Here is a 13,242-nt window from a genome sequence, read left to right as displayed (position 1 = left end):
CATGGAAGAAGCAGTGATCTTGAGACACTTCCCACTTCATTCAGGATGTCAAATCTGGGCTCCGGTAAAGGCTTTCCTTAATTTTCTGCTGCACACACATTTGTCATGTGTTCTTTTAGCAGTTAGAGTCACATTACATACAGAAACCTTCCACCCACCCAAATCTGTCCAAGGGGAACATTCTCTCCTGTTCTCAGACTCAAAACAATTTCCAATGTTCCTCTACCCTAACCATTACATCTGATCTAGTCCTACCCATAACTAATCTTCCCCAAACCTCTTTTCATTTGCACAACCCCAGTGTGAATCCTCATTACTTCCTGACTCTTTATTTCCTCAGCCTCAGAGCTGCTCTGCTCTAGTTAGCCTGCTTTGCTATAAATACACAGTGTTCGCTACCAGTCAGAGCTCCTTGGGCGAACTCTTCCAGCCCTGCCAGGCTTGGCCCCAGCTCCCTTTTGGTCTATTTGCTTACCACATCTGACTTCTCCTTCTACCGTAACCCGCCTCTCCATACTTCCCCCGCCCCAGCTCCTACAAGGAGCATCTCTGCTGCACCATGACCCAAACCCAGCAACTCCTGAGAAGACTAGAGGTAAACAACTGATGGAAGAGAATACCCACTAGGATGACGACAATCAAAAGGACAGGCAGTAACAAGTGCTGATGGGCAATGCAGAGACACCGGACCCCACATACTGCTGGGCGAAGGTGAACCGGTGCGGCCACCCTGCACAAGGCTGGTAGTCCCTCAGAAAGTTAAACACAGAGTCACCCTATGACCCAGCAATTCCATTCCTGGAGACGAACCCAAGAGAAATGAAACGAAATGTACATCCCCACAAAAACCTGCACACAAATGTTCACAGTGTCCTTATTCACAGCAGCCAAAAAAGAGGAAACCACCTAACTGTGTAGAGCATTTGGCGATGAACAGAGACAAGCTCTGAGTAAGTATAATCACTGGACCCTTGGGGAACCTGAAGAAATCAAAAAGGGAGAGATGAGAACCCATGAGGCGTTCCACAGAGATGACAACCTTCCCTCCCATTAAGCCGGGCTGGAAATGAATTCCCTAAGATTCTCTCCAGTGTCCTTCTGGTAATTCCCAGCCAGTCCACGTGAGTGATGAGTAGTGCTGAGACAGTCTGGACTGCACACACTGTTCCCATCCCCGGAAAGAAACAGCTCTCTTAGCCACAACTTTCTCATTTTGCCAAACTCAGTCCCCTTCCAGTGCTCTAGACTCTTCCACTTCTGACTCTGCCAGGGACACTGCTTCCAACCGGAATGGCCTTCCTGCCCCCTTCTCCCACCCACCCTCCCTAACCCACCTCGAAAACCACATTTAAGTAATGCCTCCTGGGGCACCTGGGTGGCTCAGTGGGTTGGGCCTCTGCCTTCGGTTCCGGTCATGATCTCAGGGTCCTGGGATCGAGCCCCGCATCGGGCTCTCTGCTCGGTGGGGAGCCTGCTTCCCCCACCCTCTGCCTGCCTCTCTGCCTACTTGTGACCTCTCTGTCAAATAAATAAATGGAATCTTTAAAAAAAAATACCTCCTAAATTGAACAAATCTGTCATCGGTTGGTCTCTCTACCTAAACAAGCAAAAAATTAACATCAATACTGATGTGCTCCACTGAATACAGACACTCGAAAACAGCAGCCTCGGTATATAAGAAATGTTTATACAGCTGTTTAACAGCTACGTTCTGAGGGGTCCCTGGGTGGCTCAGTCAGTTGCATGTCTGACTCCTGATTTCAGCTCAGGTCATGATCTCAGGGTCATTGAGTTCAAGCCCTGCATTGGGCGTAGAGTCTACTTACAATAAAGAGAGAGAGAAGAAAAAAGAGGAATGCAGGAAAAAAAATAATTTTGCATTCCTTAATGAAAATGAAAGGTTCAGGTCAAGATCATCAATGATGCTAATGCCCCAGGTTAAAGGTGGATGGGAAACTAAAGATCTATACAGAACCTCAAGAGATCACTTCCTAATCACAAGAGGCTGCAAAGGACACATACACAGCTGTGACCATCTTCACTAATAGTGGGACAATCAGACATTATGAAATAGTCTCATCAAAAACATATAACCTAAATTTACCCAAGCTTTTAGATCTAACTTACAGTGCACAAGAAATAGCAGGGCTAGTGGCGCACATTAAGTATCAAAGGATGCAACCAGCCAAACCCAGAGTGTGGGACATTCTGTTAAGACAACTGGTTTGGGGGCACCTGGGTGGCTCAGTCTGTTGGACATCTGCCTTCGGCTCAGGTCATGATCCCAGGGTCCTGGGATCAAGCCCTGCATTGGGCTCCCCGCTTATTGGAGAGCCTGCTTCTTCCTCTCCCACTCCCCCTGCTTGTGTTTCCTCTCTAGCTGTCTCTGTCAATTAAATAAAATATTTAAAAAGAAAAAAACAACTGGCTTGATCTCAAAGTTAAAGGTAATGACATAAAAGGAAGGGGGGGAAGGGACCACATCTAGATGAAAAGACTTGAGCATTTAGGGGTGAAGTGTCATGATAATATCTAATATACTTTGTTTCTTTTTTAAAAAGGTTTTATTTGAGAGAGAGAGAGAGAGAGAGAGAGAGGGCATGAGCAGGGGCACAGGGAGAAGGAGAATCCCTGCTGAGCAGGGAGCCCCATGTGGGCAGAAGGCAGATGCTTAACTGACTGAACCACCCAGGTGCCCCTCTAATTTACTTTGTATTAGTTCAACCAAAAGAACAGATAGGGAGCAAATACAGTCAACCCTTGAACAACACAGGTCTGAACTGTGTGGGTCCACTAGTATGTGGACTTTTTACAGTACGGTACTTGTATGTATTTTCTCTCATTATTCTCTTAACGTGTTCTTTTCCCTAGCTTACGTTATTGTAGAAACACTGTATACAATATATATTTAACATACAAATGTTAATTGACTGTTTATCGGTGAGGCTTCTGGTCAGTAATAGTCTATCAGTACTTAAGTTTTTGGAGAGTCAGAAGTCATACTAGAATTCGACCACAAGGGGGGTTAGTACCCTTAAGCCCCACACTGTTCAAGGGTCAACTGCTGAAATTAGGCAGGAGTTTGTGTGTGTGCGTGTATTTTATGATTCTATTTACTTGAATTTTTTCATAACAGAACATTTTAAAAAGAGACAGCTACTCCACATTAGAGGAAGGGAAGCTTCCTGAAGCAGTGCTGTTAGGACATGCTCTCTGGTCAGATCACAATCTGGTTAAAGAGTTTCTGATACTGAATCCCCAGGATTCCCCAACTTTACCAGAAGCTGGAAGACCTGCCAGGGAACCTCAATATGCAGAAATGCTTCAAATCAAACCTTCTGAAGTACTTCAAGGTGTGCTTAACCAGTTGCCAGCCCCCTTCCCAGGCAAGAAGGCCCTGACTACTAATTCAGATTTAAGTAATCCTCCACGTCATTATATAAGTCCCTCCTGTTTTTTTTGTTTTAGAGAGCTGCAGGGTGGTAAGACTTTAGAAAGTTAAGAAGTGTGGGAAAAGTCTGTAATAAAGAATACATAACATCGTTTGCTTAGTTTATTGTGTTGGGACAGAAGGGCCTGAAAAAATATGAATACTGGTAAACATTCTAATTACTGGGGAAGGGTGAGCAGAAACCTTGAAGTTTCCATTTTTGCCCTTCCCTTGCCCTTCCTCCTTACCCTTTTTCATCTTTAATCTTCATACAACAAAACCTACCTGTAGCCTAGAACAAAATGACCTGTCCTTTTTAGTTCAATATTGCCATTAGTATCCTCACCCAAAGAGGTTTTCAAATTTACTAACAAAGTTATAGAAAGCATTCTTACTGTATTATAATTTATATTATGATTTACTGTGGCAAAATATAAATAACATAAAATTTACCGTTTTAACCTCCTTTAGCTTTATAAACAAATTCTCAAACCTACAATTCAACTTTCTTCCTTGCATGTACGAAAGACTTCCTGGCCACCTCTTCGGGTTGTAGGGAGGATTCCATGTGCAAATCGGTAAAGCAGCTTAGCAAATAATGAAACACTTTACAGAGATACACAATTTACCTGAAGTCAATATGGGACTGACTGTAGGAAATGACATGATTTTGCCTTGCCACCCCCTCCAAAAAGATTAGATTTAAAAAGATTTCAGTTGCCACTAGTCCAAAATATTTTTGAGTTCATTAACCTCGAGACTAAGTGTTCTCCTGCAGCTCTCACTCACCCAAAAGCGACCCATCCTTTCATTTCTACATCTCACTTCTGTTACAGTTGCTGGATGAACTTCCTCACTTTTACTCAAAGGCTTAACCATCAAAAAGCCGGTTGGTTAGGTGACTGAACTGACTTTCAGAGTCACCCAGCTGTTCACAAACCAGACACTAGTTCTTTGAATTGTAAGCTGTGTCTGAGAAACATGCAATGCCTGGGGGGTTCAGTCAGTTAAATGCCTGCCTTCTGCTCAGGTTGTGATCCCAGGGTCCTGGGATGGAGCCCCACCTAGGGCTCCCTGCTCAGTGGGGAGCCTGCTTCTCCTTTGCCCTCTGCTGCTCCCCCTGCTTGTGCTTGCTCTTTCTTTGTTAAATAAATAAATAAAATCTTAAAAAAAAAAAAGGATCTGAGAAACAGAGGTATATGAAGGATCAGTATAAAGATGCTCTGGGACCTGTCTTTAGGAAAGAGTGACTCTATTATTAATGCCAAGTTTATTAGTCAGGGTTTCCAAAGAAAACAGAACCAACAGAACCACCAAGATGGAGGAAGAGAACCTAATGGCTCTGATGGGACCATATATAAGCTCACAGTTTGCCAATTACCTTCAAGGGAGATTTAAAATGTTCTTAAATAGAAACTTCATATATATAAGATTTACCTATGTGACAATGTATAAGATCACATAAATACATACAGAATTTTATGTATACATGTGTGTGTGTATATATATATACATACACACACACATATATAAAGTTTATATATGTGACATTTATTACAAGTGAATAGCTCACACAATTACGGAGACCAAGAAGTCCCAAGATCTGCAGTCTGAGGGCCTGACAACCAGGATAGCCAATGGTCTAAGATCCAGTCTGAGTTTCACAGCAGGAGAAAACCTTCAAAGAGAGGTGAATTCTCTCTTGTTCAAGCTTTTTGCTTTACTCAGGACTCTTCACAACTGGACAAGGGCAATCTGCTTCGCATAGTCTAGAAAGACCCTCACAGATACATCCAGAAGAATGTTTTAACCAAGTAACTGGGCATCCCTGCCCCCGTCAAGCTGCCACGTAAAAGTAAGCAGCCGGCCAGGACTAGATATGAAAAGCTAACAGGAGCTCAGTCACTTGAGGTTTCAGGTAAAAAAATGCGGAACTGTAATGCTTAAGCACAAGACCCAGCTCTTCAGGCTGAAAAGGAAATGCTAAAGAACAGAAATGTCCGAAGTTTCACAACACTTTCTCTTTCAAAAGTTACTGAAAGGAAGGTTTAATGGGACTGAAACTGTGCTAGTTAAGATTTTGGCAAAATAAAGATCCACCTGCCCAACTGGATCACCAATGCACAGCCTGCTGGGACAACATTTTAGAGACGTCATTACGAAGTACTAATTCAAGGTGGAAACACAACACTATCATGAAAACAAGGAAAAGGGATGAACATTTCATATTCCGTAACTCCACATGCTTCCCCACCACATGACACTGCACGGCTGAACACACTATGAAGTGTTAATAAATACATGATTTATGAAATCACATTTCAAGGTGAGAGATCTGTCCATTAAGATGCAGTCTGGATTTGAGAGGAAGAGTCTGGATGAAGAAAAGTGTTATGCCCCAATAATGGGTCCGTGATTAAAGGAGCGAGACTGATACAAAGTGAAGGTCAAGCAAAGCTTTATTTCGCGCCAAGCATCAAGAATCAGACCGAACGTTCGGGGCCGCACCTCTTACAAGAGAGGGCGACCCTTCTCTGTTTCACAGTCTAGCTTTTAAGGGCAAAGGCCATGTGGTCGGGCCTGGCCACGCGCAGGTGACCAATGAGATTGTAACAGACAGGAAACTCCACAGTGATGCTAGGTGACCAACTGAATTATAATTTACCCTAGTAGACATTTGAATCAGCCTATTATACCTTGATTAGGATTGGCGCCAAAAGGGTTCCCAAAGGGCGGGGGCCCATACTCCTTGGTAGCTAGGGAGACAGTATGCAACCCCCTACTGATCAGATGTCTCCACCTGGCCTGACCCACCTTTGTATCTGGGCTTTGTTACCTGGAGCTGGTTTCCGGGACTTGTTTTTAAGTGAATCCCCTGGGGGAAGGGGAGCAGGGTTAAACAATAAGGTTTTTGTTTAACCTCAATGAAAGCCTCTTGCTAAAATATGAAAATATAAAATAGGTCCTTACAAAAAGGTACTGATATTAATTTCCTCATCTGTAAGAACACCACACTGCGGTGTTGTGGTGATGCAACATCACCATTTATTTCCAGAACTTTTTCATCACAGCAAACACAAACTCCATGCAGATTAAGCAATAACAACCTAGGTCCTGCTCTTCTAGCCCTTAATAATCTCTACTCTACTTTCTATGAATTGTCCTTTTTTAAACAGCCCATGGAAGTGGGATTACAAAGTATCTGTCCTCATCTACGGTGTACTTCAGCATGGTGTTTCCTAGGATCAACACATGGCATGCATCAGAACTTCATTCCTTCCTACAGTGACTACCATGCCATTGCATGTAAATACCACATCTTGCTTATCCTTTTTTATTAATTTTATTTAAATTCGAGTTAGTTAACATATACTGTATTTTGCTTATTTTTTTATCTGCTGATGTGGGTTGCTTCTACTTTTTGACTCTCATTCTGTTATGACCAACAGTGTATCAGTATCTGTTCTGAGATCCTGTTTTCAAATCTTTGGGGTATATACCTAAAAGTGAGTTTGCCAAGACATACAGTAACTCTGTTTACATTTTTAAGGAACAACAAAACTGCTTTCCATAGCACCAGCACTGTTTCAACTTCTTAACAGCAATACACAAGGGTTCCAATTTTCCAGGTCCTCCCCAACACATGCTTTTTAAATTAATTTATCTGACAAAAAGAAAGAGCAGGAAAAAGCACAAGCAGGGGGAGCGGCAGAGGGAGTAGACTCCCCGGGGCTCAACCCCAGAACCCTGGGATCATGATTTGAGCCAGAGGGAGACAAAGATGCTAAGGCTTAACTGACTGAGCCACCCAGGTGTCCCCCCCCCACCCCACCCCACCATCTTTTAAATAACAATCAGTGTGAAGTGGTATTTCATTGTTGGTTTGATTTGTATTTCCCTAATGACTAGTGACATGCATTTTTGTATGTGTGAATTAGCCATTTGCATGTCTTCTTTGAAGAAATGTCCATCCAGGTCTTGTGCCATTTTGAATAGAGTTTTATGTTCCTGAGTTGTAGGAGTTCTTACATATTCTGAATACTAATTCCTTATCAGATATATGATTTACAGGTATTTTTTCTTTCTTTCTTTTTTTTTTTTTAAGATTTTATGTACTTATTTGACAGGCAGAGATCACAAGTAGGCAGAGAGACAGGCAGAGAGAGGGGGGAGGCAGGCTCTCCCCGCCAAGCAGAGAGTCTGACGCAGGGCTCGATCCCAGGACCCTGAGATCACGACCCGAGCCGAAGGCAGAGGCTTTAACCCACTGAGCCACCCAGGTGCCCCATACAGGTATTTTTTCTTATTCTGATTGTCTTTTTACTCTCTTGATAGTGTCCTTACAGTTTTTAATTTTGATGAAGTCCAATTTACCTGTTTTTCCTGTCATTGCCTGTGCTTTCAGGGTCATAGCCACAAAATCACTGTCAAATCCAATGTCATAATTTTTCCCCTATATTTTCTTTCAAGAATTTTATAGTTTTAACTCTTGAAGCCTTTGGTTTGATCTAATTTTTGTACATGGTTAATAGATAAGGGTCAAGCTTACTCTTTTGCAGGTAGAGTTTCCCAGGACCATTACCATTTGTTGAAGACACTGTCCTTTTACCACTAAATGGACTCAGCACCTCTGTGCAAGTTCAACTGATCCTGTACGTGAAGGTCAATTTCTGGGCTCTATATTCCACTGATCTACACATGTTCCCTTATGCCAGTACCACAACATTTTGATTACTGTTTTGAAATCATGAAGTGGGAGACTTCAACTTTGTTTTGAGCTTTCAACAGTGTTTTCACTATTCAGAGTCCCATGATTTTCTAGCTGAATTTTAGGATGGATTTTTCTATTTCTGCAAAAAAACCAGTCACTGAAATTTTATTGCATTGAATACGTAGATGGATTTGGGTAGTATTGTCATCCTAACAAAATTAAGTTTTCTAAGCCAAAAACGTGACATGTCTCTCTTTTTATATCTTCTTTAATTTTTCCCAGCAGTTTTATAGTTCCCAGTTTACAGGTCTTTCATACACTGAGTTAATTTTTTAAACTCAGTTAAAAAAAAAAATTCCAGTAGAGTTAACATGCAGTGTTATATTAGCTTCAGATGTACAATATTGTGACTCAACACTTCCATACATCACCTCATCCTAAGTGCACCCCTCAATCCCCATCACCAATTTCACCCATCACCCCACCTGCCTCCCCTCTGGTGGTGGAGTGTGTTCTCTAGAGTTAACAGTCTGTTTCTTGGTTTGTGTCTTTTTTTTTTTTTTTTTTTGCCTTTGCTCATTTGTTTTATTTCCTAGATCCCATATATGAGTGAAATCAGATAGTATTTGTCTTTCCTACCAAGCTAATTTTACTTTTTTTGATGCTATCGTAAGTGGAACTGTTTTCCTGGTTTCCTCTTCAGCTAGGTTCATCGTTAGTATACAAAAATGAAACTGGTTTTTGCGTATTCACTTTCTCTCCTGCAACTTTGCTGAATTAGTTTATTAGTGCTGTCACAGGTTTTTATTCTCATTTTTTAGTATGAAATCTTTAGATATTCTACATATATAAGATCACGTCATCTGCATCTACTCTTTCCTTTCCCATCTGGATGCCTTTTCTCTTTTTTCCTTGCCAAACTGCTCTGGTTAAAACTTCCAGTACGGTTATGAATAGAAGTAGCGGCAGTGGGCATTCTTGCCTTGTCCCTGAACTAAATCAGAGGAAGCACTATTGTATCAGTCTTTTACCACTATGATGTTCACTGGGTGCTTTTCATATATGGCTTTTATCATGCTGAAGTAACAGTCTTCTATTCCTAGTGTTTTGAGTCACCAAAGGCTGCTGAATTTCGTCAAAGGCTTTTTCTGGATCAGTTGACATGATCATGTATTTTTTTTTGTTCCTTTCATTCTATAAATGTGTACTATACTGATCACTTTTTCGATGTGCAATCATCCTAGCATTCCAGGAACAAATCCCACTTGCTCGTGGTGTATAATCCTTTTAATAGACTGCTTAATTTGATTTCCTGGTATTTTATTCAAGATTCTCAAATCATCGTATTTATAAGGGCTACTGACCTGTAGTTTAATTTTTGTAGCATTTGCTTGGCCTTGGTTATCAGAACAATGCTGGCTCATAAAATGATTTAGTAAGTGTTCCTCCCCTCTTTGATTTCTGGGAAAAATGAGAGGACCAGTTAGTTCTTTAAATGTTAGTTAGCACTCACTAGTGAAGACATCAGGTCCAGGGTTTTTCTTTGCCAGTAGATTTCAGGTATCCGATTTGATCTCCTCACTTGACAAATACGATTTTTACTGAGTTGGTTTTGGTAGTTTGTGTTTCCAGGAACTTATTAAATTTTATCCAGGTTATAAAAATCTGTTGTTGTACAAGTGTTCACAGGACTCTTATGATCCTTTTTTACCCCCTGTAGAATAGGTAGTAAATTCCCAATAAAGTTCATTTCCGATTTTAGAAATGGGAGGGTTTTTTTTTTTAAGTCAATCCAGCTGGGACTGTGCTAGCCTGGGGTCTGCTTGAGATTCCCTCCCTCCCCTCCACTTCTGCCCCTCCCATCCCCTACTTGTGTCTGCTCCCTCTCAAATACATAAATAAAATCTTAAAAGAGAGGTTTCTTTTTTCCCCGCAATGTTAGCATTTATTGCTATGAATTCCTCCCTTAGCACTGCTTTACTGTGTCCCATAAGTTTTAGTGTATCGTGTTTTCATTTTATTCATCTCTAAGTATTTAAAAATTTCCCTTGTGATTTCATCTTTGGCCCACTCCACTGGTTCTTTAACAGCGTGTTGTTTAACATCCGCAAATTTGTGAATTTTCCAGTTTTCCTCCTGTTACTGATTTCTAACTTCATTTCACTACGGTCAGAAAAGAAATTTGTATGATATCTATCTTGCTACCAAGACTTACACTGTGGCCTAACAGCAGGTGTGTCCTACAGAAGGTCCCATGTGCACTTGAGAAGAACGTATGTGCTGTTTCTGGGTGGGGTCCTGTGTCTCTTAGATCTGGTTGGGTTATTGTTATTCAAGTTCTCTATTTCCTCACTTCTGTTCCCTGGTTCTACCCACTCTTGAATATCATTGTAAAATTATCTACTTCTTCCATCAGTTCTGTCAATTTTTGCTTCATACAATTTTTTTCATTTTAACTGTTATTTATTTGACAGAGAGAGAGCATAAGCAAGGGGAGCTGCAGAGGGAGCAGGAGAAGCAGCCCAATGTGGGGCTCAATCCCAGGACCCTGGGATCATGACCCCAGCCAGAGGTAGGCGCTTAACAGACTCAGCTACCCAGGTGGCCCTTAACAGTTTTTATTTAAAGTTGCATATAAGATTATTCTACTGCAGCATCTTCTCAATTATTTCTTCCTTATATACGCCCTTTTCCTTTCCTACTTGGCAAAATCTGGCTTTGTGTTCAAGGACTTTTTGGCGGTCTTCGTCCAGTTTTAGTCTAGTGATAACCACCTTGCTTAGAGTGAACGCCCACACAGACAGTTGGGCCATCCACCTTCTCTCGCTGTACTCGTTCAATGTAGAGGACATGCCTCTTCCTGCAAACCTGGGATAATTTGCCAATTTGCTGACCTTTGAAGTGTCCTCGCACAACTGCACTTCATCATCCTTTCGGATGGGCACGGATCAAACCTTTTACTTCCATCTTAGCTCTTTGGAAAGAGGGAAAGACATGATCTTCCTGCAAATGTGGGATGGTGCACTGAAATGCCGTTTAGTTTTTGTTCTGGTCAGAAGTCACAAAGGGATTAAACTTCATGTTGGCCAAGGGCACTTCAGCAACGGCCACAAAAGGGAAGGGCTGCTTCATATAATTTGCTGACCTGTCATTACATGTGTAAATGTTTACCATTATTTTATCTTCTTGCTGTACTGAATCTTTTTTTTTTTCAAAGATTTTTATTTATTTATTTCACAGAGATCACAAGTAGGCAGAGAAGCAGGCAGAGAGAGAAAGGAGGAAGCAGGCTCCCTGCTGAGCAGAGAGCCCGATGCGGGGCTCGATCCCAGGACCCTAGGATCATGACCCAAGCCGAAGGCAGAGGCTTTAACCCACTGAGCCACCCAGGCGCCCCTGTACTGAACCTTTTAAGTCCTTCTTTGTCCCTTGCAAATTTTTCCAATTTAAAATCTATCTTGACTCATCTCAGTACAGCCACCCCAGCTCTCTTTTGGTTACTATTTATGTGAATTCTCTTTTCCCACTCTTTCATATTCAAATTTTTTGTGTCTTTGGATCTAAACTGAGTCTCTTGTAAATAAATAATTGGATCAGGTTTTTCTAGCCAATATGCCAATCTGTCTTTTTGGAGTTTAATGCATTTATATTTATAGAAATTACTGTTAAGGAAGGACTTAATTCTGTCATTTTGGTGTCTGTGTTCTGTAAGCCTTACAGCTTTTTTGTTATTCTGCACCAATATCTTCTTTTGTGTTCAGCTGATTTTTTTTTTTTTTTGGTAGTAAAACATTTTAAGTCCCTTCTCATTTCTTTTTGTGTGTACTCTGCAGCTATTTCACTTGTCATTATCCATCAGCTTTACGGATGTTAATAATGTACCTTATTGTGTTGTATGCGACAAAACCCTTTCCTACAATACTGTGATGCCAACAGACATATCATCATTTTGAGACCAGAGTTTAAGCAAAAGGAAATGAACATTTTAAGTGTAAACGCTGAAGTATTTAAAGCCAGAAATTATTACAGATTTCCAAACTAGAAAGGAAAAGCCCAGTGAAGCACAACAGATTTTAATTTTCAATAAAGTAAATATTACTCTCTAATAATCCACCTAAACAGAAAGCTCTTGGGAGTCCCTTGGTGGGGGGGGGGGGGGAGAGGCATGGTGCCTGGGTGGCTCAGTCAGTTAAGTGTCTGACTCTTTCATGATCTCAGAGTTCTAAGACTGAGCCCTGCACAGGGCTCCCTGCTGCTTCTGATTCTCTCCCCCGCCAATCCCCCTCCCCGCTTCCCACTTTCTCTAAGAAATAAACAAATCTTTAAAAAAGAGCAAGAAGTCTTACAACCAAAAAGTGAGAAAACCCTTGTAGATTATCCCCAGCATTACTAGTCCATTTCTTGCCTCCACCACTGCAATGGAATTACAAACCCCATCTGGGCCCCTGGCTGGGCCTAGGTTTTTGGTCCTTAAAAGCCCTGAAAGCTGGTTTTTGGTGACCTGATGGACTTGGGTACCTGACAGGTTGTTTTCTCCTTTTTTTCTTTCCATCTTGTTTTCTTTTTTCTTCATTCTCCATTCTTTTGTTTCCCCCCCCTTTTTTTTTTCTGTTTTCCTTTTTCTTTTTGGTTCTATTTTCTTATTTTTCTTCATTGTCTTTTCTCACTTTTTTATGTTATTAGCATAATTAGTAAGCACAATTTTATTTTATATCATTAGTATTAGTGTTGTTAGCACAGTTGGCACTGCCAGTTAGAATGGTTAGCAGATCACCATGCAGTAGGGCCTTGCAGACATCTCGGGTAACTAACTACCCATATCTACAATTATGAACTCCAATTATGAGACCACTAGGCAGGGTAACTTTGCAATGGTGAAGTTGGCCCAGCACATCTTGACTGGGACAGAGACTGTGAAGGTCATTAAGGAGAGTCAGCAGAGCTCCTCCAGTTTCCAGGCACTTTTCCATGAAGCACTTTTCTATGAAGCACACAGCACAAAGACCCTGAATCACACCAATATTGTAAAGTGGAGGTGACTGACTCTGAGGAAGTCCTATTCCTTGCCTGGGAGTAAGTACGTTAGTGGAGGAGACCTGTT

General features: G+C 41.4%; 1 protein-coding gene and 1 pseudogene across 5 annotated transcripts in view; both read right to left on the bottom strand.

Moving 5' to 3' along the window:
* RAB7A (RAB7A, member RAS oncogene family) overlaps positions 1-13,242 on the bottom strand; it is a 72,503-nt gene that overhangs the window by 37,409 nt on the left and 21,852 nt on the right. The gene's annotated exons all lie outside the window — the stretch shown is intronic.
* On the bottom strand, positions 10,787-11,255 carry LOC308347566 (ribosomal protein uL24-like; annotated as a pseudogene). Its single transcript has one exon. The product of its transcript is annotated as a ribosomal protein uL24-like (transcript).

This window comes from Martes martes (assembly GCF_963455335.1).
Source record: "Martes martes genome assembly, chromosome: 1".
Classification (NCBI taxonomy): Eukaryota; Metazoa; Chordata; class Mammalia; order Carnivora; family Mustelidae; genus Martes; species Martes martes.
Note: the sequence above shows the minus strand (reverse complement) of the source record. Positions and strands in the feature narration are given on the sequence as shown.